We start from the raw sequence: 27,163 nt of genomic DNA, 5'->3' as shown, positions 1-27,163 counted from the left end.
TGTGGACACTTGAAACTACAAAGAAAACACTTTCGGGATGGGTGCTGATTTCTTACTATTTATTGCAATTTTTGGGCTTTGCCCCTGAAGGAACAAACAGAGTTGTGTTCCTTGGAATCACAACACCATCACTATTATTTATAAGCCACAGGCTAAATTATTATTATTATTATTATTAAAACTTATATAGCGCACAGCTACCCTGAGGCATCCCGGCGCTAAAGCAGGTGCATTCTTTTGCCTCAACCCTTGCCTCTTATGTAACTCCCTTCACTGTTGGTATTTGCTCAGGATTCTCATAACTGGAGTTTCACCCTTCAACTAGTTTTGTGTCTCCCCCCAGATACTTGCTACCTGATGGTTTCAGTGTTTTTCCTGACAGCCTTTAAATATGCTGATAACAAACTTCAGTGCTGGTGCTAACTGACCAAGGGCTTTTACAGGTATTCATCTCTTAGAAGTCAGTTCCACAACAATGTCCCAGTCTTGTAATGAGGTAGCTGCTGTAGGACCCCACCTCACCATGTAGCTGATATGCGTGGTCCAAACTTATTTTCCTACCAAGGACTTACTCACAGGTTAGTTTATCTTACTTTTTTATTTTTATTTATGGCGCTTGTATTATATTTAGGGCTCCTGGTTTCATAGTATTTATTTTTTTGCCATTTCCGTCTGTATTTATCCATATTTATTTTTTGGGCATTTTTTCTGTATTTATCCACATTTATTTTTGCCACAAGCAAAAGACGACGCTACAGCTAGTATTTTTCCACATTTATTTAAACTGACAATTGTATTCGTTTTCTAGTACAATATAGTATATATTGTACTAGAAAACAAATAACAAGCATTGGCATAGCCAATAGGTCTCGCCTTTGGGACCTTATAAGTATTTAGTTATGCAGCAGAATATCCTTGGTGCAACAACATCAACTGTTGCATGGATAAACACTTATAAGGTCCCAAAGACAAGACCTTTTGGCTATGCCAATGCTTGTTAAAGATTATGGTTCGATAATGGGACCACTTTTATGTTGGTGCCAAGATAGGAAGGAAGTGCACGTGAAAGCGGCTGATACATGAATAAATGGGACCGTGCCAGCCAGGCCTCGCTACCACTTACTAATTGTAACCGCTACAGCCTGTGATGCCCAGAATGCTACAGACCTAGAGTACCAGCAGGCTAAGGGGTCCCTGGTCTTAGCAGCAGCGGTCCCTCCATTTAGTTAGTGCAGCTGTGATGCCAACTTAAAAGGGGTTCCAAATACAAGACAAAAATTAAATTAAAACAAATACAAAGTGGTCGAGTTACCTACAGCATGGACTGGGCAGTCAGGTAGGCAGTGTAACCAGGTCCACTATAGACATTTGCGTATTTCAGAGGGCAGTGCGGAACCAGGCAGCCAGGGGCTCTTAGGGGGGGGTTCAGTTACTAGAATGGTACGGGTGCCTATGAGATGGTAGTGTGGACAGGCCCAGTGCAGTGTAGTACTGTGAGATAGCCAGTAGTGTCAGGTGGCAGTCATGTGGATAGTACATAAAAGCTACAGTGGACGAGACATCGCTTCAGTCCTTGAGATGTCTGTCTTCCTGACAGCCTCGAGGTTCTGACGGTGCCCAAAAGGCACGCGAGGCAGCTCCCGCACTGTAACGAAACCTGCTGCCTCTCCCCGGAGTTTAGTCCCTTCTCTCTGTCTATGCTCATGGAACCCTGTCTCGCCTATTGAAAGTATGAAGGATAAGTGTGGAGGGTTGTTTTATGGGTGAGAAATATACGTGTGCTACACCTATCTGGGAGATGCAGTTTGGGTTCATCCTAGTGCTCTCGTTGGACTACAGTGGTGCGAGAGTATGGCATGAGGCTTGGTGTCTTTAAACCCTCCCCCTCCCGCTACCAGTCTAGGAGGCGCTGGTCCTTCAGCAGTTCGGAGGGGCTGCTCTAATTGTTATTCACCAGTCTGTCAAGGTAGCCTGGAAGTGTGACCTCTGCTTGGTGCATTTCCAGCCTGCCTTTCACACCTCATTTACAGTGATGGGAGGGGAGGGCAGGAGCCTGCTGCCCATCAGTCTGGTACTGGCGCCATGGACAGCTGGGCTACCCTTTGTCTGGACTGACACCTGAGGGGGCTATTGATGATGGCTGGTGGGAGCAGAGTAAGGTGTAAGGGAGCGGGGGCGACATGTGGACTCAATGTAATTTACAAGCAGAGGGAGGCGACTGTCTGCGAGGGGGCTCATAGCGATGCTCCCTGGTACAGACCAAGGAGGGGGCACTGCGGACAGTACTGTCTACCCCCTGTGAGAGCTGCCTTTTACACGGGTGGGAGCTACGTGCCCATATTGTTTTGTATTTAAACAAACAGTTGCAGTGTAGATAATGTAAATGTGGCAAATGTCTGCCACGGGTACAAGCACCTTATCTTCCATTCCAAGTGCCCTGTCGGTAGCAAAATACCCGACGGCAGCGTGGCAAAATTTGCTAGTATTTTGCCGTTTATAAATATAAATACAGACAAAGAAAATATAGATTTCCGTCTGTATTTATATGTATAAATCCGTAAAAACTAAAAACTGTGAGCCCTAATTATATTTTGCATGCAACAATCTGTAGTTGACACCAACAAAATGGTTATAGAAAATATTTTTCTTCTTGCTACATGTTTGACCCTGTCCCCACATTTACTAAAACCTCCCCCATTTTTCTCAGGATCACAAACAGTTCCTATACTTTGTATTTACTTTGACTGGTGATTACAGGCCATCCTCAATACAACTGGCAGCACTTCCGAGTGCCACGCATTATGGGTTAGTAGAATGCATTTCAGTACTGGTGTCCTCATTACCGCACTAAAATGCAATGTTGTGCCTAATAAGCTTCTCTGAATTGTGCAACAACTGAATCACTGTAGCTCTCTGAGAGGTGGCTAGCATTGTGCTTGCTGTCCTACTCCAAGGAGTTAGAGTGTGAGACGCGCCCAGGTTGAGAAGAGGAGAGTGTGGTGATCCGAGATCCTTAGCCATCTCAGCCTGAGCCCATCTTTTTTAGGTCTCGCACCTGGCGACGCAGCACGAAGCGCTGTCGCCAGCGAGACCTATTTTCGCTGACTTGACTCTTAAGAGCTCTCAAGGGAGATGGGAGATGGGCACGCTCAGGCTGCAGGCCGGACTGGAAATGTGGATGCAAGTGTGAACACGCGCTAGCATCCACTGTGAGCCGTTGCCGTTCATTCACTTTCATTGTTAAACATGTACAGCTGGCGCCCCTCCCTATCAGCCGCACGCAATTGTACGTTAAAGTTGTTTTTGTGCGCCAGATTAAACGTGAAAACAATAGTCTAATGATGCTAATTATCTAGTCGCTGCGTTTTTCCCATTCGCACATTGTTCTGACAATGCTTGTAATGTAAACATCGTTTGCACACCGCTTTCCAGGGCGCCAACACCAGATTTTTTCAGACGCTTGAGCGCGCGCTGCAAGACTTGACGAGAGCCACTGGCTTAGAGCTAAATACATATGTGCCGTGGCCCCATCATGCAACCCCTTGCGTCTAGAGTCTCGGCGCTGGGAGTGTTCCGACTGCCCTGGAAAAGCGTGCGTGCGCCTTTTACTTTTGTGCTGACACGCAGGGGCTGCTTTTTTTTGTTGCTTTGGCGACCTCCTCCCAGGGCCGCACAGCACTCCTCAAGCACAGCGGTGAAGACCGCAGGCGCCGCCACTGGGCACGAGCCGTAGGACACGCCGATGTGCACGGTCACGGTGTGCCTACAACGCGCGCATCGCGTTCTTTCACTTTCCCTCCCCCCGTTGGCTCCGCGGAGACAGTTTGAACACACTACTGAGAACATCACTTTGCCTGCAGCGTAAGAAACATTCTTGCATGTGGGCTGGCTTCGGCTGCATACCGCTTTAAAGGAATAAACAACAGAGCTGAGGAAGCTGTTTTCCGCACTGTGGCCGAGAGTTCCAACAGCATGGCCATATCGCCCTAACAGGAGACTAAGAACATGTTGCGATTCCGGGCACCGAGACCCCACCAAGTGCATCATGGGCAACACCCCAGGTAGAGGTAACTGTGCAGTCAAGCTCGATGGCTCCTACTGCTGTTCTAAGTGTTGCTTGATCCTTTTCTAGTGAATCAGTTTGCATTATATGGCGTTAGTGCCCTTAAATTACATGTCTGACTTACTTCCTTTACCTGAAATTCAGGACTTAAGTGCCCTACAAAAAATGACTAATTCTGTAAGTATTCACCGGTAGGTGAAAGGATAATATAGAATATATATATATTGATTATAGCCCCCTTCTGTCTCCGCTCCCAGTCACACCTTCAGACCGTGACCTGTTCTACCCAATGACTCCATGAACCACCCCCGCGCCTTCTCGCATGCTGTTGGATTTAATGGAATCCTAATACGTGCTGAGACAATCATGATCAAATATTCAGTGAAGCAAATTCCGTCCTTCCAAGCTGGCGAGGCTTTCCGTGCAAATACAGCCCTAAACCTCTGTTTCCTGCCCCCAGAGTCAACGTCTTCAGAGGCACGTGACAGCAGCCCGCCTCTCACAGGGCCCGGCCTGCTGCTCCTGGTGACGAGGCATGCAGCAGCTAGAATGCGTATTGCTTTAGCAGGGCTTTCCCACGTCTCTGTCACATACACCGTACTGCAGACTAAGGCCTAAGTGTTACATTGCGTCACTCATACGCTGCCAATCGATTCATGTTAACAAGACTTTTTTTTTTTACTGGATCTGAAACCCGGAGGGTCCTGGCCCTTTTAATCCTAAGCAACAAGGGCAGGGCTTTAACATCATCATCATCAGTTCTTCAGATAGGGTTTCCCAAGAGTGAAGTGATGAGGCCAAGGTCTTCGTGTTTCGAGGGCGTGTGGTGTGATTCTGGCTGACAGCCTTCCTGCCAGCCGACCTCTGCTCCTTTCTCCACTTGGTAGAGAAGTGTTTGCCTTAAGCGGATGTCATTAGAGAACCAAGTCACGCTTCTGCTTCTATGAACTCCTGTTGTATAGAATAAGTCTTCACTTCTTTTAAGTGAACTCAGACGTCAATTCCCAGATTCCTTTAGTGATTTATTGTAAGCCCAGAGCATTGGATATTGTGATTAGTCATCTGTCTGAATTAAATGCGATATAAAACGAGCAAGGAATGCAGACTTGAGACTTGGACCTACACCCTGGGCTTGGGACTTATTTAAATGTGAATAATGTATTTAAAAGCCCGAATAAGATGCTCGCACTTGACCATAGGACTGGCCCTTTTATTTCTGTGGCACAATATGGCTTATTTAGTCTGTAAGCACTATTTTCTGTAATGGGTTCCTCTCCTGCAGGCACGACATGCTTTCCTGCAACATGCACGCACCATGTTTGCTTTCACTGTTCAAGCAGCCCAGGTCAATGGCGGCCACTTCTTTGAAGTGAAATAGATCGCACATTTACAGGACTTTGAGCTATTGGCATTGTAAATGACAATGCCTTTTATTTGTGTTAATTATCAAAACATATAAATAAAAGGCATTGCCATTCACAATGCCTCTAGCTTAAACTCCCGCGAATGAGAGACCTATTGCATTGCAAATGCTTGTTTAATTTAGTGTCTGTCGTTGTTACGCAAATAGTTATTTACACAGTAGCAAAGGGTAAACTATTGTCTGCCCTTGTCGAAGCAAGTTATGTGGCATCCTGTATTGAAAGACATTTTATTGAGCAAAGAACAAAATACACAGTATGTGCGAAAATATGAAACTGTGACCTCGAACGGTTAAGTTATAAAGTATTTGTATATTCACATTAGAAAATAAATGAATTGAACAGGGATAGCAATGCAATCTCAATCTATAAGTCTTGAATAGGGAAAAGAAAGAGAAGAAGGAGGAAACAAAAGAAGACTAGAAAAAGAAAGAGGGAGAAGCTACAAGGATTAAATGAATTGATAGCCTAGGAGAGTGAAAAGCAAGAGTTACCGAATACATAAAATAATCATATTCCATAATGAGTTCAAGTATGTAATACAATGAATAGTTAGGCCGGGGAGAGGCGGGGGTGGGGAGGTTAATCAGTTTCCTTTGCAGTGCGTGACAGATAATTCCCAAGTGGAATCTAAAGCTGTTGACGCTTGAAGATTTTCATCGAATCTGGTTTGTAACCGTCAAGTCTGTGACGGTAACATACTGAATTTCACTACCTTAGAAGAGTAATGTTATCTGAATATTTCCAATTGGAGGTAATACCAGAAATCATTATAGAAAGCAAGAGATCTTCCAGCTTCCCAAGTAGTTTGTGTAAACTCCAGATTTCGTGCAAGTCACCCAAAAACAGAAATCATATGACAGATGCAGAGAAATCTGGGTGATCGCTCCAATGCGAGACCATATTGAAAGCGGATAGAGTTGGGCAAGAAAAAAACATGTGAAAATCAGTGCCCTTTTGGGTATGGCAAATACCATGTTGTATGACGTAATATACAGAAAGATTGCAGTGGTTTTACGAGAAAAGCCAGGACCTCTGTTAGTTTTCAAACTATACAGTGCAAAATGTCCTCCGGTGTGCTCAATGTCAACACCGTGCCATCACAGTGTCACTAAGTACATAGAGAAACTCTCCATATACAATAACCATACCAACAAAGACAGAGCACAGGACAAACAAGTATTATCTGACTAACACTAGTCAGTGATCAATTTAATTTCAAACAAAACAAAAATTGAAACGACCAATATACATTTATCATGATCTCCAATGAAGTTGACACGTATGTATAGATGAAGAACAGCCGACACGTTTCGTTGTGAGACGACTTTCTCAAGGCTTCTGTCCATAAATTTGTATGTGCACACAATCAGCAAGAGCAACCCATTCTTCTCTAGTATGAAGATGTCATAGATACAGGACAAAAGCACTGTACAATCGTAAGTCACAATGAAAGGTAGAATCATTTATTTATATGAATTATAAGTCCGTATTTCGTTAAGGTAGACGAATGAACGCCATCCACAGAATCTACAATTAGAATCCAGCCACTGTTTGATCCAAGAACGGGTGCCCTCCATTGTTGGATTTATACCCATATGTAGCCTTTAGAAACATGCATTGTTTTTCTCAACTAAAGCAATTTTATCCAATTTAAATGATTCAGCTTTGATATGCTTCTTTAAAATTAATTTATAATTAGGCATTTTCAGAGCGGACAGTTCAATTTGGAGACCGATATCTCATAAGGATGCTAAAATATAAGCTCTCCATTTTGCAGTGTAGGCAGATTCATCAATTTCTTGCCAACAGATATTCCCCAAAGATGCAGGGGCTGATGTTGATAATACAGCCATACATTTTAGGAAAGATCCTTTTGATACCAAAGACTGTCTTTGGAGACCGAATTCCAATCTAATTGCTGCTTGACTCACTGACCTGGCAATTCCAAAGGTTGCTTTAAAGACCTTAACAATCAGTAAATCAAGCACCTTCACATCTTTTCCTCTAGTAATCGGAGACCCATAAATGAGGTTAGGTTGTAACTTGGCTTTGATTACTTTTAGAATAAACTCATACGATTGACAGTTCAGTGATTTCTTTAAACATTTAAAAGCATCGATCAAAGTCACAGTCTTGGCACTCAAATCTTTAAGATGAAATTTAAAAGACATATGATTATCAAATAACACCCCTAAATATCTATACGTCCTAACCATATCAATTGTGCCTGCTCTGGCGTTCTATGAAATAAACTTCTGTTTAACTACACCAATTTTCATCACTTTCGTTTTTTTGACGTTCAGTTCAAGGCCATTTTGCTGTATATAATCATCAAAGGCAGTAATAAGTCTTTGTAGGCCGATGGGGGTATGGCTCACAAGAATCGTATCATCAGCACACTGGAGGTAGCTAATTGGCACCCCCCTATCCTAGGAACGTGCCCATTAACAACATCCAAGTGCTGTGAAAGGTCTGATAGAAATAAATTAAATAAGTAGGGAGCAAGAACACAGCCTTGCTTTAGGCCATTATATGTTCTAATCCTCCATGTTAAGCAAGTACCCTCCCCAATCTTAACTTGAACCCTCCTTGTTAAGCAATTACCCAGCCCAATCTTAACTTGAACCCAAGTGCTAGTATACAGAAGCATAATAGCCTTCAACAATTTCATTGGAATTCCATGATCTGACAATTTTTTCCATAATAAGTTTCGAGGCATGGAGTCGAAGGCTGCCTTAAGGTCAATAAAAGAAATATATACATTTGGCTTATTCAAGACAGCCTTTTCCGCAAGCAAAGTTAGAGCCAACAAATTAGTGATAGTGGATTGACCTTTCTGGAAACCAGTCTGATTAAATGGAATAATACTCTCGTTCGTTGCCCAGTCTTCCAGTTCCATTAAAAGACAAGAAGCAAACACCTTTGCATCGACATCAGTCAATGAAATTAGTCGATAACGAGCAGGGTTTGAAACCGTGCCGCTTTTATAAATTGGTTGCACTATGCTACCTTGCCACAACTCTGGAACAACCCCCAATGTCACAACATCCCTAAATAGATTATGCAAAAAGCCTGCCCACAGATTACTATTAACACAAAACAACTGAATTAGTCTTAAGTGTGTCCTTGATAGTATTGCAGTACCCTACACCCACACATTTAATTTTGGAAGAATTACAGGATAAGCCTGTGTCTCTGAAGACCAACCCAGTACAGTGCGTATTAAATGGTAGAACTTCAATTTTATCTACATTAAGTTTATAGCCTGATACAGAAAAATATGAATGAAGTATGAATAAAACAGGAAGAGAACAGTCTGGGCAAGACATAAATAAAAGAATGTCACAAGCATAAACTGTGAATTTAATGTGCGTGATAAGTTCAAAACCTGTAAATTTCTCTGAAATCCTTTGTTAATGAAGGAAAGGTTTGGGAGCTAAGACAAATAATAAGGGAGATAATGGGCAACGCTGGTGAGTACCCCTTTAAAGAGGAAACAAGCATTTACTATGCAATAGGTCTCGCAATTACATTGTTTTGAGCTGTTGGCATTGAAAATGTTATTGGTTTTTCTTTTCCCTTTGTGAAGCATTAATCAAGTAATGGTGTTGTAAATGACAATGCCTTTTATTTCGGTTTTAAAAACGATAACAAAAATAAATGGCATTGTTATTTGCAATGTCAATAGCTCAAATTCACTCCAGAGACAAACGTCACTTACTCTGGGATTTTCGGACCAAGAAATACTTTTCGAAATAAATTTTAAAAGTTAGAGCCAGTGTTAACTGAGTATTCGGGTATAAACTGCCTTGTGCAGTCAGAGCTCAAGTGACAACTTCACTGAAACTGTTGTGTGGTAACAGAATTTAGTGGAAATGCTCACTGCCCCTTCATTTTGCAAATCTTTACAACACCTACACTAACTAACATCACAGCATTAAACACGGACACAAATTGTCCTTGGATTGCAACAACTAAGAGGTCTTTTAGTGCTACAGAGTATTATGGCGCACACCTGGGTAACCGCTGATTGGTGTATAACAGCAAAGTGAACAGTGTAGGCAATGGGGCGAGTGGTAACACCTCCCAACCACTCAATTAGATCAGAAAACTGGTCTGTATCGATTAGAACTGCAATGCCCCTGCACTAAACACAAATTGTATGGTATGATAGTAAAACGTAGTTAAATACAATGGTTGATATAATAGCAGCACTCCAAACACATAGTGAGTATTCAAAGTTCAGTGATCAAGAGCACAAAAAGAAGCTGTGATAAGGTCAATGGTCCGTTCATATGTTCATTTTCTGTTTAATGTTCCCAAAAGATAAGCCAACACGTGTTTCATCGCAGGGAACAACTGCGAATCTTCAGGGCTGAACAAAAAATACAAATAGGGTTGTGTAAGAACATATTCTGTTTGTGCCAAACTTAACGTAAATGACTGTATGGTGTGCACCAAAGTGACAGAAAGCATGCCTATGGGGTGACTTGAAGTGTTTGTGTTGGGAAAGAAACATACATCAGGTGACATATGTGATTGAGAAACGACATATGTCAGGTCTACAAAAAGAGATCTGTTATCATGAAAACATTTATAAAATAATACACTGGCCGGTTTGAAAGGTGAGTGAGGTGAAATAAGTGTGTCCGGTAGGCAGGACGGTATCCCATGTGACTCCTAGCTATAACATCTCGCAATCGGCTAAGAAGAAATGTCTGAATTATACATTTGTAAATTTGGGCTAGTATTAGTAGTGCGCTAAATATTCTGATGAGTCTGGTGCCTTTCTAGATATAAATTCGGTGCAGGTCACGCTATCCGTTTGCAGGGTTATGGTACGAAGTATGGGGCCTTATTTAAGAATATACACTCAAACATGGAAATCTCATATTAGTCGATACGGAAAGTCACTGGCCTACCTGGAAAAGATGGCTCATATGATAAGTGTTCTAAGTCGGAAACACCAAAGAATAAGGGCGCGAAAGAGCCGGTCAGTATGTAGACTCTGGTTCTTGTCTACAGAGAGGAGTGTAGATTGTACGTAGTCAAAAAAATTTTTATATAAATATTGCACCAGAAAGCAAAAAGCAAAAAGCTTAAAAAGCAAAAATTTACAAAAGAAAGCAAGAAGGAAACTAATGACTCGTGAGAGATACATATAATTAACAAAGGCTGGGTGTAGGTATAATCTTACGTAAGCATAGTGATAATCATACTATGGTGATGAGGTAATGACGGTGCAGAGTAAACGTAATTGGGCAAAAGTCTCTTGCACAAAAAGGGGGATAGGATAAATTATACTCGTATTAGAGGAAGCATGTCATCTTTTGTGATCAATGCGTTCGCAAATGAGGGTGTGGCGGTGTTTACACATCAACTCACCGGAAAAGGACACACTTATTTCACCTCACTCACCTTTCAAACCGGCCAGTGTATTATTTTATAAATGCTTTCATGATAACAGATCTCTTTTTGTAGACCTGACATATGTCGTTTCTCAATCACATATGTCACCTGATGTATGTTTCTTTCCCAACACAAACACTTCAAGTCACCCCATAGGCATGCTTTCTGTCACTTTGGTGCACACCATACAGTCATTTACGTTAAGTTTGGCACAAACAGAATATGTTCTTACACAACCCTATTTGTATTTTTTGTTCAGCCCTGAAGATTCGCAGTTGTTCCCTGCGATGAAACACGTGTTGGCTTATCTTTTGGGAACATTAAACAGAAAATGAACATATGAACGGACCATTGACCTTATCACAGCTTCTTTTTGTGCTCTTGATCACTGAACTTTGAATACTCACTATGTGTTTGGAGTGCTGCTATTATATCAACCATTGTATTTAACTACGTTTTACTATCATACCATACAATTTGTGTTTAGTGCAGGGGCATTGCAGTTCTACACAAATTGTCCTTACTCCTTCTTGCACTAACTGATTCTCAGACATGTATTAATATATATACATAAAATGACAGAGTTCTGCATGCATGCACGCTTAAATTCATGTACATTGGCACTCATAATTGAAATAACATACACACACACACATCTGCTGACACTCACATATATATTAATAAACATACATATGCACTAACAGAAACTTGTCCACTGGGGCACACACACACCAGCTGACACTCATATTATTTTATGTTTTTGGATATTTATATAGCGTCCAATTGTTTAACTTGTGAGTGCCCGCTACCCCCTTAGAAATTTGACTCCAGAGGTGTCCATAATTGTAATGATAATAATCCACCTTTCTTTCAAGCAGTTTGTGCTGGTGCAAGAAACCTTACAATAGAGTGTTCTGTTTCTGTCCCTCGCAACCCCTCGGTCTGGGGTATGAAATGGCGGGTCTGTCACCTGTGGCCGTAATGCCATATAGTTCATGGCTACACGGCCCCCTTGTGTGCTTTATGTAATGCCGCTTTCAAACCTCGTCGGCTCCCCCGCGTTCTGCCCCCATTAGTGGGAGATAAGGCAACAACTTCCTTTATGGACAATCCAGATCAAAGTCATTAGACTGCTATCGTCAATGTGTTTTCGCACCCATAATCCGAAATGCAAATAGGTACAAAGCAGGCAGTCCTTGTGAGCAAACAGATTTAGAAGTGCTGTTATCCATTGGGCTTGACTGCTACATCACCCTGGGCCTGGCTACAACATAAACAGAGGTTTATGAAGGGATATGGTCAGAGGCGAAGCTGTGAGTGAGATTATGGGGGTCAATGCTGGAGACTTGTGCCGCTAGGCAGTCACCCCCATCTCTGACTGACCCAGACCACGTCGGTCATTGGAGACCAGTGGTGGAGCGCCTAGGCCTACACTAATCATTTGTTAATTTGGTGTATTCAAGACAAAAGCGGCCGCCCTTGTAGAGTAATAGGGTCGCCATTCTCTAGTCTGCCCGAGCAAGGGGAGGCCAAAGGTTGTCATTCTTAGAACCAGATCAGACAAGCCATGCTCTCACAAGTTCTGCACTATGGTGCATGGTTGTGGCTGGAGTGGGAATCCTTCAGCTCGTTTGTAGGTACCGGTCACCAAGGTTGTGGTGAATGGCATACAATATTAAAAATAAGGTGGCACTTTATGACAGAACTAACATCTCTATATATAGCCAGGTTACATTCCGTTCACTATGCTGTCACAGCAGAGTGAGAAAGAAATATGCAGGAGTACTCCTTTAAAAACACCTGATATCTCTATGTGCAACTAAATGGTAATGGTAAAACACGTATTCTTAAAATACTTCTGTAGTGTCGAGCACCTCTGAGCTGTGCCTGTCATACTGAAAGTGTGCCTGGTAGTGAACATACAAAGGACTGTGGATTAGTAAGCATTTGTAGCATGCGAGCAAAAATAGTTTTATAGTTCTTTGCATCTGGTGCTTGTTTGTTGCGGTTATTCGCAGCTCTCGTGATATGTCAAAGAGTTACAGCCTGATTCATCAAGCTGATTTGCGCTCGCAAAGGGCCAGATTCTGAGAATCTGGCCCTTTGCGAGTGCGATTTTTGCATTTGGTATTCATCATCCCAAATGCAAAAATCACTATTAGCGAAATCGCATATTTGCGAGGAATTGGATTTGAGGAATCTCTAATAGAGATTCCTTAAATGCAATTCATCAACCAAATAGAAATAGCGAAATCGCTATATTTGGTCTCAATTTACCACCAGGTCTGACTTGGTGGTAAATTGCGTAAATAGTGTAAAAAGCACTTTAGTGCATTTTTTTCTTTTGCATGTTACACACACACATGTCCTTTGGACATGTGTGTGCGCAACACCTGTTCAAATGTGCATTTTAGGGGTGCTACAGGGTGTCCTTTGGACACCCCTGGCACCCTTAAAATCGCTATCTGATTTGCGAGTAGCAAATTGCTACTCGCAAATAAGGGATACTCCCCATTCATTCCTATGGGCCTTTTGGCCCATAGGAATGAATGGGGAGTTATTCCTTTTTTTGCGAGTAGCAAATTGCTACTCGCAATTAGAGAACATGTAGGAATCGCTATTTATTTAGCAATTCCTACATGAATACCGTTTTGCGTGTCCTCAATAGCGAGTCGCTATGATTCGCTATTAGGGCCACGCAAAACGGCCCCTTGATGAATCAGGCTGTTAGTCCGGTAGATTAAAGGGGGAAAAATAATTGTAAAACCTATTTCAACACAAAGTCAACAACAAAATGCGGCCTAACGGCTAGAGCGGTCGACCTCGAAGCCGGGAACCGGGTTTGATCTCGGCAGGGACACTCAATATCCTGTGATCCTGAGCAAATCACGTAATCTCCCCGTGCCTAACAAAATTAATGTGTCCGTCTGTAACGCAACTGGTGCTCACGTAAAGCGATCTGATTCCTACGGATCAGGTTCGCGCTATATAAAACTAAAAGAAAAGAGGAAAAATTAAATGCCCTGCTACTACAAACTATTGCATAGGCAATTTTGTGATGAAAGAAAAACACAAAACTATCAGGTGTCAGAAGTCCCAATGAAACAAAAGCACTACAATCAAGAAGCACTTTGCTCTTGAAGCTCAATCTAAACAAAACCATGCACAAATTGCTTAAGCAAAGGTAAGCCGATCACCTCTTTGTGTCCTACCTGCAATCCATTCTATGGGACAACATTTCTTTATTTAAAACCACCTTTTAGCGTCAGCGCGAAGTAAAATACTTTAATATTGAGAGCCACTGGACATTGCACTATTAATAATCGACCAGGTATTGCTTTATATACATTAGAAAGAGTGGACACGTGTGAGGAGCCACTGCCCATTATTGGCTGCACCCTACAGCTGCCGGAAGGAAGTAATGGCTTTGAAAATAAACTGATATGATGAGAATCTAAGCCCTCAGATCTCTGTCTAGTATGTAGTCAGCGCCGCTTTGAAGAGGCGGAGAGACAGCGACCCGACCCGACCCGGCGTCTGACCCGAGGATTGTCTCCTGTACCGGGGTGAGGGAGCTTTGCAATTGCGCATACAGCCCCGCCACAATGGAGATGGGTATCGGCCGCACCGTATACAACAGGGGGAAAGATGAACTTGTTTGTTGGGACTCCGCATAGGAATACGTCCTTTCCCCTCAAGCCCATCCTCAGACAGTCAAGCAAAGTGGTTAGGAAAGTGGGATACGCACCTTTTTATTTTAAAATAACAACCCACACCTCCACCATTTCCAAAGTGACAATTTGCCGTTCTTTACACATGAATACAGAATAAATACGTTTGTTGTATGTTCCGAGCAAACAGACAGAAAAAATGCCCGGATATAAACTCTATGGCCGTCCCTGGAGTCAGGTTACAAAATCCTCACACAGACCCTCCAAAGCTTCCTGGAGTGGCTGAAGGAGAACAGTGGGATTCCGAGGCTCGCCCCCACCCCCTCTCTCGGACTAAACGTGTCACGCAGCATAAGTAGCTGCGTGGTGGTAACTAATCTCATTGTGAATTATTTTCCACAAAGGCCAAGTTCACATGGTTCCATACTGTACCTGGCCCGAGAGGCACGAATGTAGCAGACCACCTACAGTGCGCAACCTTTTATTTCACTGTCACGAGAGTCTACCGCGACCCCACTGTTCTCCCGGTGTGCCTCTCAGCTCCGTGCCTGCTTCAGGGCTGTACTGAAGAATTTTCTTATCTGCTTGTTAAAATAAACAAGCAGATAAGAAAAATCTTTACGACAAGCCACAAACCAGGCCATGGTGCCCAGAGGCGCTGTCCGAAAAACAGTCAGGGTGGCACCCAAAAACACTCCTTTCCATTAGGAAGCCAGCGTTTACCATAAACGCTGACGCTACCCAATTGAAAGGAGGGGCGGGGCTTAGAGTCCCCTTTAGAAAAACATTTCTAACAATATCTCTCGCAGAGGCGGAGCAGCTTTGCTGCCACGCCCACGCGAGACCTGAAAAAGGAGACTGAACAACATTTGCTATTACCAAAGAACGTGGTAAGGAGTAAAGTATGGCTCTAATACGATGAAAATTAGGGCCAAAATCATGCCAATCCAAGGCCTTTGATAGGAAACACTAAATAACCCTATTGAAGGCCTTTTCTCCAGCCAGTAATAAAGCTGGCAGAGGAATCTTGATCTTGGAAGCTTTGTTAAAGATATTTAGAAAGGTATGACAGTTATCTGCTACATTTCTAATGGAAATAAATCCAGATTGGTTCAAGTCTATAATATTAAACATGTGACTGAGCAAACAAAGAGCAAAGGGCCTAATTTCAACTTTGGCAATGCTGCCCTGGCTCTCCACCGGCACAGCACTGCCAAAGCCGCGCAAAGACCGCCCGCCTGATTACAAGTTCAACTAATGCAGCAGACGATCCTTTTGCTTTTCCCATGGTGGTGGCCTGATAAAGGCCACTGTAATGGATTGGCAAAAATGTTCCAGCACGGCATGGACTGTGAAGTGCATGCTGTGCTGGAACTGGGGGCGCAGGCAGACAGGGTGTCACATGTTGTGCCCCCCTGAAAGCATTCCCTTGGGGGCGGGCATGGGGGTACTAGTGGCTCCCTTTTTTCTCCACTGCCAGGCTTTTCGTGGCGGGGTCACCGCCATGAAAATGATGGCGGTAGAGGACCTCGAAATATGCTTGGCAGGACTGTGCCAGTCCCGCTTAGCATATTGCATAGCCCCTCCCCTGCACCAACGCCAGAGAATTCTGGCTCCCTGGCGCAGCCAACGCTCCACCTGCAGAATGACTCAGAGAGTCGTAATCCGGCAGTCAGACCACCATGACTCTTGCGATCCATGGACTGCCAGACTCATAATCAGGTCCAAAGACTTTGGCATACATTTTACTGATTAAGGAAATGGGTCTGTTGTATTGGGGCAGATCCTGATCCTTTTTAGGAATTAGACATATCAAGGCTTCTGCAAAAGAACCAGAAGCAGAACTTGACGTTATGACATGATTAAGTATTTTAAAGAGCTTGGGTAAAAGGAAATTAGCAAACTGAAGATAAAATTAGACGGTAAAGCCATCTGGGCCTGGTGCTTTACCCTTAGGGGATCCTGTAAGGCTGTAAAGAGGTCTGCAAGTTCAAGTGGGAGGTCTAGAGATGGGAGATCAACCTGTGGCAATTATCTGGGTTTAAAATTAGAAAAGTAATTGTTAAGAGAGTCTACCGATGGTATGTGTTTTGCAGTATATATGTCCTTATAATAAGAAGCAAAACATGTGTGCAATACCTGTGTCTCTGAAGTATTTTACAGCGTTGTTGTCTGTAATGGATTTAATAGTTGTTTTTTCTCCTCTGTGTTTCGAGTACTGAGCTAAAAGAGATCCCACTCTTATTACCTTCGTAATATCTGGCGTTTACTTTTAGAAGTGCACCACATGCTTGCTCGGTTGTATATTTGTTGAGTTACAATTTAGCTGTGACCAAGGCTTCAAAGTGCGTCTTGCTAGTTATATAATAATCATGTTCAAAGGATTTTATATGTGTGAAAATGGAAGCAGACTTTTATTGCATAGACTTCATTTTCAAATGAACATAATCTATGATAAAACCTAGTGATGCTGCTTTAAACGTGTCCCATATAGAGTGAAATGGTATGTGGCTAGTGTCGTTAAGGTGGAAGTATTCCTCAAAGAGAACAGTATAAGAGGCAATAAAAGAGGCACCTGAAAGTAAAGAATGATTAAACCTGCAGGAGAACGTTTTAGATCTGCTAGCTAGAATGTCTAAGGCCCTGGCGGAAAGTCACTCCTACCACTTTCTCAGCCCATTTTTGCCCCCCTTCTTTATCTTGTACCGAGAATATTGATCAAGCAGCAACATCCTTTGAGGCAGCAATCACATTAACCTTGAACACCTTGGTCCCCTTATCAAGGGTCAAACTTAAGCCTAGGGTATCACCCTGGTTCACAGAATCATTGAAAATGGAAAAACACGCCGAACGTAAATGGAGAAAAGACTAAAGTATTGAAGATCGAAAAAAGTATAAATGTATCCATCAAAGCTATTTAAATAATATCAGACAGGCTAAAATAAAGCCTTTGGTAATACGTTAGTTTAGCTTGCATTCCCAAAGCGTATTTACATTTTCCGGAAGATGTTGTGTCTGTTGTATTTTTCAAGAAACGGGACTCTTGTACAGTGTGTACTGTGAACTGAGTTGCCTCCATGTAGGGGTAAGTTCAGGCTATCGATGGATGTTTATGATGTATGAATGATTGAAAACTCTAGAGCAGAGGCTAAAGGCAGTGAAAGTTTCTTACAATGCATGTAGGTGGTCAGACAGGTGGTTAGAGTACATATTCATCCAGTTTTTGACTTCTCTGCAGAGTGCACACAGCGATGGTAAAACCTTAAGGTAAACCATGACAGTGATGCAGTGAATGTTTGCAATTCACATTTTACTTCATCTTGAATTCTTTTCAAGATTTGTTTGCGTTGGAACGGAAAAGTCCTCTGCATGGTAAAGACTTGTACCCCTGCCCTGAGTGTCCAACTGATTATGTTTGTCATGGGCTAACACGGATCATGCGCTTCGGCATGACATAGGCCTGTCTCATGGATGGTAGTCTTGTTGTTGGACCCGGAGGGGCACCCAAAGCGCTACGCTCATAGTGATTAAAGGCTACCGTCTTCACCAGGAGTTCAAACAGTACAAGTGCAGTAGAGGCAGCATACCTTCTAGTGATCAGTAGTAGTAGTGAACAGAATTTTTTTACCCTGTGTCACTGGAGCAAGGCTTACAGGCTTACTTGCCTTATTAAATGTTCTGCTGCTAACTCACCTTTGGCCTACATCAGGTACGATGTGGAGTGCGGCGCTGCACAGGCTCTATGCGGTGACACTATATGCCAGATCAGGCCACAGGTGAAGAATTGTGACCAGCGTGCCTGGACTTGTGAAGGCCTGAGTGGTGACCCTGTATGCTATGAGGGGCCGCCTAAAGAGTCTGTGTTGCATCCAGAATGTACCACAGCAAACCTTTGGGGGCTGAGGGGACAAATCACAAGACTTCAGGCCTTTGCCCCAGGATGAGAGTTAAGCTGTGACCAGCGGGTCTAGCCACTCTGATGGATCAGCCCTGACTGATCTCTTTGGACCAAGAAGATGCCGAGGAGGGCTATGTGCCAGCACAGGACCCCGGTAGGAAGCCGAAGGACTGAATTCCCCCCACCAGGGAGAACATGACTTACTGCACCACTGTGAGCTGTGAAGAATGAGCCTGCTTCCACCGACGCTGCCACATGTACCGCGAGCAGCCCAAGTTATTTGAGCAGGATCAGATATGTACCGCCAGCAGCCCGTAATGAGAGCACCCACTGTCTGTAATACCAAATGCTTCCGTGCTGCAGGAGTGGATAAGACTTGAACTAGGGCCTTTAGGTCCCATGGGATTCACTGCTGAAGGTCCTGTTGCACCATGAACACTTTTGACAAAATCTTGAAGAGTCAAAGGGAACTCTTGAGTACAGCCAAATAGTTTGCATTCCCTGATGAGTCGGCCACCACTGAAAGGGGAATAACCCTGAACATGTTACACAAAGGAGGGTGTGCCCGGGAATCAGCTGATACCTACTAGAGCCCGCCCACACGGGGGCTTGTGTTATTGCATTTGAATATCGCATGTCTTTGCATGTGTAGGATTAGAAATAAGATACCACCTTTTCTTATAAGAGCAACTATTTGGTTGGAAATTGATTTATTGGTTGCGCTGTTTGCACTCTGGGTTAGGAGTCTGTTGTAATGATTCTAATTGCTGCATGAGCCTGGTTGTTCCATCTCCATGGTAGCGTCTCGTGTGAGACAGTTGACCAGGAGAACAGGCAGACCAGCAGCTGGAGTTGGTGGTTCTCCTCTTGAAGATATTAAAGACACAGACTTACTGGTGTGTGTGTCTTTACAACACTGGCGACGAGGAGAACTTGCGGGGGACAAGTTTGCCACCAACTTTCCCCATTTCGCTGAAACCATGCAACTGTTTCCCCTTTCATCTCGATTGTAGCTATCTACAAGTGAGATACTTGGCTCCTATTATTTTGCTGTCATCACTGAAGTGTAACCTGATTTTCCAGACAGATTTGGCTGATTTTTCTCTGATTTACCATTTTCCAATGATTCTTTTTTACGTACACTCCTGACGTGCACTGCTGACGTTGCAAGTCCTTAGCGTCATCATGCACGCACGCATGCTGCGTAACGTGCGTGCCTCCATTTTGGCTTCCCAGCTCCTTGGTAACAGTGCATCGGGAGATTGTCTATCACTACAGACTTATTTTCTTCATTTTAGTGGTTTTTATCACCATCGACCGGCGGATTTTTCAAACTTATTTAATCCTGGCAGAGGTATTTATTATATGTGGATATAGGATTGTGGATTTTTATTAAATTGCATGTTCTTTTTTGCGTGATGTTACACACTGATTGACTCTGTGCTTTGGATCTTTTTCTGCTTCATTGTTTGTTTTACACGTTGACTATCTGCTGCATTCTTTCATTTGCATTCCCAACCATATTTTTTTTTTAATATTTTTGAATTGGGAAGTCATTTTTATCGTTGTGTCTGTGTAATTTAAATCCTGACAGGTCCATTTTTTTTTTATTCACTTTTTCTCATAATAACTGCCATGGCTGCTACTTCTATGAATCAACCTGCTGCATTTCTCTGTGAGAAAGGAGAACCTCTCTTACCATGGAAGAGGTGGAAATTGCTGTTTGATTCTTATTCAGTAGCCATAGGAGGTGAAAAGTTTTCGGCTCATAGAAAGCAAGTCATTCTCCTTCACAACCATGGAATAGTGGGGCGCAACATTTATGAAAGTATGGACATGTTTCCTGTGGGTGAAGGTGATGGCAAACCATCTGATGTTTTTGAGATGTCCATAAAAATTTTGGAAATGCACTTTGGACCTCGTATCAATGTAGTTTTGGAAAGGCACACATTTTTTATGAGAGTCCAAGAACCCAACGAGAAAGTGGGGAACTACATAGCTTCTCTTAAAACACTTGCACGCACTTGTGATTTTGGTGACCTCGCTGATACGTGATCCGCTGGTTAGGAGCACTAACAGTCCTAGAGTGCAGTAGAAGCTCTTATCCAAAAATCCTTCTCTCAAAGAAGCTCTAGCCATCGTAGAAGGATGGAAAACACTTCTGGTAGGGTCAAAGAGATGAAAGTCCATCAAGCTATTCCTGAAGATATTCAAACCCCCAGTAGTATTCATGAACTGGTGTAAAGGGAGACTCCTCATGATTTCGTTGATAATGTCTCCAAAGTTGTACGTGGAACTAAGACTAAACCGTCCACTGATTTTTCCAAGACCAAGCCTTCCACTGACTTTTCTTAGATGAAGTGTTACAGGTGTGGGAGCTACAATCATTCATCTAACTACCCTCAGTGTTATGCAAGGAATACTACCTGCCACAAGTGTAGAATAAAGGGCAACTATGCTAGAGTATGCAGGTCTGGTGGGAAAGTACACACTGTGGATAATGCTTACGAGAGTGTTGACTCCAATAACACCTCTAAAACCAACATTTTAAGTGTTAGAGATGATGGTATGGTGGATGCAGACCTTATCAGTATGCCAGAATGTGAGGTGGTGATTGGAGATAAGTTATTCGTGGTCCTAGCGGACTCAGGATCTCCTTTCACTATGCAAGGTAATGATCTCTGGGACAAAACATTTCCTCAGACACAACTGCTTGCCCCAGACATTAGCCCCGTCAGCTATGGTGGTTCACTTATTGATGTCATAGGATTTGCCATCATGAAAATTCATTTCAAGGGGAGAGAGATAATTGGCAAGATTTATGTTGCCAAGCATGGCGACAACCTTCTTGGATGGAGGCATCAGAGAGACTTGGGAATAATTCTAAAACCTAATGCTCGCTATCCATCAGAGCAAGTTATGCTGGTGGACCATTCTTCAACCTCTAATGTGTTTTTTGAGTAATTTCCTCAAATGTTTTCGGACAATTTAGGTTTGCTTAAGGACTTTAACACCGAATTGTTCTTAAGCAGAATGCACTACCTGTAGTGCATAAGGTCAGAAAGTACCCCAACATGATGTTAGAACCACTAAGGAATGACCTTAAGAGACTGATGACCCTTGGTATAATTGAGGAGATCGAATCCTCTTAATGGTTGGCCCCAGTTGTTTTGGCCCCGAAGGATGGAGGGAGGAGTATTAGGATGTGTGTTGACATGAGAAGTCTTAACAAGTGGATGTGGGTGGATTGTCAACTGCTTCCTAAGTCGATCAGCATGCTTGGTGGTGCCAAGGTCTTCAGTGTATTAGACTTATCTTCTGCCTACCACCAGTACCCCTCCAACCAGAGTCAAAACATCTTACATCTTTTGTGACACCTCTGGGGGCTTACCAATTCATCAGAATGCCTTTTTGGTTTAGCCTCGGCGGCTGCCTGCTTTCAGCGTATCATGAAGATGGTCTTGGGAGAGGTTTGCAACATCATGTTTTTCCAGGATGACATATGGGAAGGATGACGCTGAACATGACTGTGTGTTAAGGACTGGTCTTTGATGGTTGGGTGACAAAGGATTAACTGTAAATCGACAAAAGTTCAAAAACAGTGTGTCTTCTGTCACTTACTTGGGACGCATTATATCTGGTCAAAGTATCCGTTCGAAGTTTGATTTGGCTAAAAGTATTGTGGATGCTCCAGCTCCTACCGAGGTCTTTCCTTGGACTTGCTGAGTTCTACTCCAAGTTCTTTCAAGGGTTTGCTTCTACTTTTGAGCCCACTAGAGTTCTTTTGAGGAAAGGAACACATTTTGACTGGTCATCGGAATGTGCTGCAGCTTTCATTTTCGTTAAGCATGCAATAGGCAAGATGCCCACTCTTGGTCACTTTGATTCCAAAAAGAAAACTATTTTGACAACAGATGCCAGCCTTTGTGGTCTTGGGGCTGTACTTTCTCATGTCGAGGATGGTAACGAGAAAGTTGATGCATTTGCCTCCAGGGCATTGAAGAAGCCTGAGCAACAGTATTCGTGTATTGGAAGGGAGGCTCTGGCTATTGTATGGGCTGTTAAACATTTTAAGTTTTATTTTTTGGGGAATTCCTTTCTTGGTAAGATCTGATCATCGCCCTTTGGTTCATATCTTCTCTTGTCGGGAGAGTGAGAGACTTACTCCAAGGCTGAAATGTTGGAGCGAAGGATTGGAAGAAATTAACTTTCAGGTCCAGCATCGCCCTGGTTCTGCTAACAAAGCTGCAGATTGTTTATCGGGGCATACCAATTGAATGTAGTGGAGATATGTTTGATTCTGACTCTGTTAATGTTTGTTGGGTCAAGGAGCCTGCTATCCAAGAACTGGAGTAGAAGGAAGCATTGCTGGTGGATCCATTGCATCCTGTGATAACACGTTTTGTCATTGAAGGCTGACCTGACAACAAGAATTTGGACTCGGAGTTAGGACCTTTCTGGTCCATTAGAAATTAACTTACACTTTGTCAGGGTCAGCTTATGTGAGGTGAGAGAGTGGTTCCGCCAGATGCCCTTAAGCCTAAACTCATAAACCTTGCTCATGAAGGACAATTAGGTAGAAACCTCACTAAGTCACGTCTCCAAGAAAGATATTGGTGGCCCAAGATGGACAGTGAGTTTGAAAAGGTGGTTAGAGAGTGCAGTCAATGGGCTTCCAGTGACAAATCTCAAAACACCAGCACTGCAACTCTGTCACCTGTTGAGGTTCAGCAATAACCCTGGGTCAAACGTGGGTTGGATCTCATGGGGCCTTTTGAGTTGCTTAATCCCTCAGAGAGGTTTGTGATTCTGTTAGTGGATTACTCATCCAAGTGGGTTTCCACCAGATGTGTTAGTTCAGTCAATACCAGGGTGGTTATGGATTTTCTCAAGGATGAGTTTACAAGTGAGGGCATCCCCAGGTTCATCATTACGGATAAGTGTGTGCAATTCATCTCCCAAGAGATGCAAGGTTTTTTGAGTGATTATGGCATCGTCCATCAGAGGACAGCTCTCTATGCACCTCAAGCTAATGGACTTGTGGAACGCATGAACAGAGTAGTTAAGGGGTGTGTACAGAGAGCGATTGAAATGAAAGTCTCTCTCAATTAAGTTTTAAGAGAGACGTGTTGGGCACATCACACTGCCATCAATGTTATTTTGCAAAAGTCTCCCTTCCAAATACTGGGTGGGAGGGTTGCTTTGTCCAAACTCAATCCAGGGTGGCTCCCGCTCATTGAGGGTCCTGTTTTGGATAAGAAGGAGGTGGATGGCAGGAACAAATTGTACCAAAGTAGGTACAAGGAGAGGTTCGACTTTAAGAAGTTGACTAAAATCACAACATGGAAGATTGGTGAGTGGGTGCTTGTCAAGAAACCGCGTTGGCATAGGAAGGGTGTTACTGAATTCATGGGCCCTTTTGTGATTACTCATGTATATAAGAATGTGGTCACAGTTCAAGATGGTGGTAAGTGGAGCATGTCTCGCCGAGTGAAGTTCCAGGATGACAAGCCCAGGTTTCTCTTATGTCAGGATGGTACGCCTGATCCAGCCTTGCTCAATTTTGATCCCTCTTCTAGGTTTCATTCAAGAGGATTTCCTTCCAGGATACGTTGTCTTCCTAAGCGCTATGATAACTATGTAATGTATTGATTTTCCTGAAGATGTTTTTTTTTCTTCTTAACTGCCTTGATATACTTAGTTTGAGAATTTATATTCATTACTCTCTTGTTTTTCTCTCTTTATTTCTACTTTTCTTTTCCTTGTTCTTTCTTTCTTTCTGTTTTTTTCCCTGTAAGGGGAGGATGTGTTGTAATGATTCCAATTGCTGCATGATCCTGGTTGTTCCATCTCCATGGTAGAGTCTTGTGTGATACAGTTGACCAGGAGAACAGGCAGATCAGCAGTTGGAGTTGGTGGTTCTAGTCTTGAAGATATTGAAGACACTTAAACTTACCGGTGTGTGGGTCATGTCCACTGACCTGTATCTACATCCACGTTTCCTCCCCCCACCCCCAAGGGAGCCTTTACTACTCGGCCACAGCTACCACCGAGAGACAAGAGGTACTTGGCCTAGCTAAGCGGTATACACAGTAGGTTGGGCTCTGGGACATCAGGAGTAAAAGGCAGCAACCACCACTGTTGGGCCCAGTAGCCCCTGTGTGCCACATGGCACTCCGAAAGGGGTTCTGACATTATGTTTTTTGCACTTCTTTTTTTTCCATTCAACATATGACTCTTCTATAGTGCATACTCTGAATCAATTCGCATCTAAGTGTCTGGGTAAGTTCAGGTTATGGGTGGGTGTGAAAGACTGGGCACAGTTGATAGGTCTTAAGAGTTTCTCATAGTGCCTTTTAGTGAGTGATACAGTTGTTAACGGTACAATCTCATCCCGTACTTGGTCTATTTGCATACCACACAGAGCAATGTTAACACATTTGCCATTTGTAATTACCATTTTAGATGAGTTTGTGAAAAAGGTATGCACACACAGCTGTCAAAACACTGACGGCCACAGATATAAAGAAAAAGATGTGTCTACAGACAAGGGAAGAGAGAACGGGTGGAGGTGTGGTGCAGAAGCACAGAGTGAAACGAAAGTTATGAACAAATAGGAGATGACATGCAGGATACGCACATGGAGGATTTCAAAATGATGTGGGGAAAAATGGGACCTCATTGTGAGATACTGCAGAGGTAAGAGATGCAAAGGGGAGAACAGGACTGATCGTTTTGAGAAATACCGAAGACCACTCTCCACACATCCTAGTAACAGAAAACATTTACTTATGAAAAAAACGTTACACATTTGACAGTAAAATGCCACTAGTACCACACTGACATCTTAGAAATGTCACACATAACAAACATAAAATATTAATAACTATGAACTAGTGGCTACTAGAAGTGTCCCCTACACAATCTACATACTACTAGCAGTTAAATATAACATAAGGTAGGGGAAGACCACTGAGTTTGGGGCTGTTCTTAAAGGAGCTGCTGCCTCTAAAGCAGACGCAGCTACCTACGTACATACCGATACGCATGAAAGAAAATAGATCGGAAAACCTCGCCCTTACCTCCGACCTGCCGACAGATGGCCTTTAAAGCCCTATATCCTTCGCTTTGGTTTTCGACTCTAACCAACTTCAGTAGGTGAACGGGAGTGACAAGCGTACTTTAGAGAAGTGATCCTTGGCAACCGTGCAACCTCGCATGACATACGACCTACGGCCTAGCTTCAGCGTGTACATGTAATGCGAGAAGCCTATTAGAGGAAAACTTGCTAGCAACGACGTATAATCACGTGATACGGAAGTTCAGTCCTCCCTCGACACAGCTACCATCAATGTGCCAGTTTTGAGACACCGTTCCGTATTGGGGTTGCAAAGACGGGCATAGAGTAAACCAGCGTTGCATTACTCCAGAGGCGGTGCTGATGATTATCGAGCAACTGAGCAAAACTTTAAAAAAAGCATGCGCTTGGTAGTGAAGGATAGGCAGTTGTCACCCACAATTACCATTAATCAGTGCCTTACGTGAAATGGAAAAAGTAGGGAGTCTCTAAAAGGGCCTTCGCTATTTAAGTGACGTTAAGAATCCCTTAGAAGAGGTGTGTCCTAAGTGATTCAGGGTGTGGGCTGAGTGATTGAGGGCGTAATTTACAGCATGTGAATCAACATTCTGTGCTTCATACAATGTGTCCCTGATCTGTATTTTGGGAGTGGGACTCTGTGCATACATGCCAACATTTCAACTTCGATAAGAGGGAGAAATATGCGTGGGTGGAAAGACCTGAATAACGCGTAACACGAAACGGGTCAGACGTAACACAAAATGGATCACAGGCAGTGGTGGCTGGTGACATTTGAAAGTGGTAAGGCGTAACCTTTCTGTCGGAGTGCACCGTGGCGGGAGAGCGCAGCAAGCGTGACCGAACATCTTAAGTGGGCTTCAGGGGGGAGGGGGGGGTTCCCCCCGTGTAAATTTTGAAAACAGAGTGGGTAAATGGTGCATTTTAAAGCAAATTTGAGAAGCAAGAAGGTTAATAAAGCAACTGTGAAAGTGCAGTTATTACATTAATAAAGAGATGTCATATAACATGTAGATAGAAATGTTTCTGAAGCTAGGCTCTGCGTTATTCAGGTCTTTCCACCCACTCTGTCTCTACCCTTTATACTCCCGGGGTTCACTGTGCACTGTCCCTCATGTGCTCTCTGTCTCCTGCACTTTCTGTCACATTCACCTTTATGCTGCCCTAGGTTTCTGCTTCCTTTCCTCCCTGCTCTCTGCCACGACCCCTCTCTGGCTCCCGTGGCACTTTGGGGCCCCAGCGCATATTTTCCTCATCCGCAGAGTTTGACCCTCAGCAAAAAAGAGAATAAGCATTTTCAATAGAATGGGTCTAACATTTATACAAGTTTGAGCTATTGACATTGCAAATGACAATGCCTTTTATTTATGTTTTAAAAACAAAAATAAAAGGCATTGTCATTTGCAATGTCAATAGCTCAAACTTGTATAAATGCGACACCTATTGTATTGCCAATGCTTGTTTAAAAAGTGGGGCAGGTGCACGAAACAGACTCTGTATAGCACTTCCTAACATTCAAACGGGTGTTATAACATATCGCAGCACAGTGGGGAGCAATGGTGACGGGTCAGTAGAGGAAGCAAGGAATAAATCAGAGGAGAA

At 43.2% G+C, this 27,163-nt stretch overlaps 1 protein-coding gene across 1 annotated transcript in view; it reads right to left on the bottom strand.

Annotated features, from left to right (window-relative positions):
* LOC144826522 (uncharacterized) overlaps nt 1–25,721 on the bottom strand; it is a 592,534-nt gene extending 566,813 nt beyond the window's left edge. The window contains exon 1 of the mRNA XM_078684945.1: nt 25,548–25,721. The gene's annotated coding sequence lies outside the window, so the exon portion shown is untranslated. The remainder of the gene's footprint in view (nt 1–25,547) is intronic.
* Between the last annotated feature and the right edge of the window lie 1,442 nt (nt 25,722–27,163).

This window comes from Lissotriton helveticus, chromosome 3_2 (genome assembly GCF_964261635.1).
Source record: "Lissotriton helveticus chromosome 3_2, aLisHel1.1, whole genome shotgun sequence".
NCBI lineage: Eukaryota > Metazoa > Chordata > Amphibia > Caudata > Salamandridae > Lissotriton > Lissotriton helveticus.
Note: the sequence above shows the minus strand (reverse complement) of the source record. Positions and strands in the feature narration are given on the sequence as shown.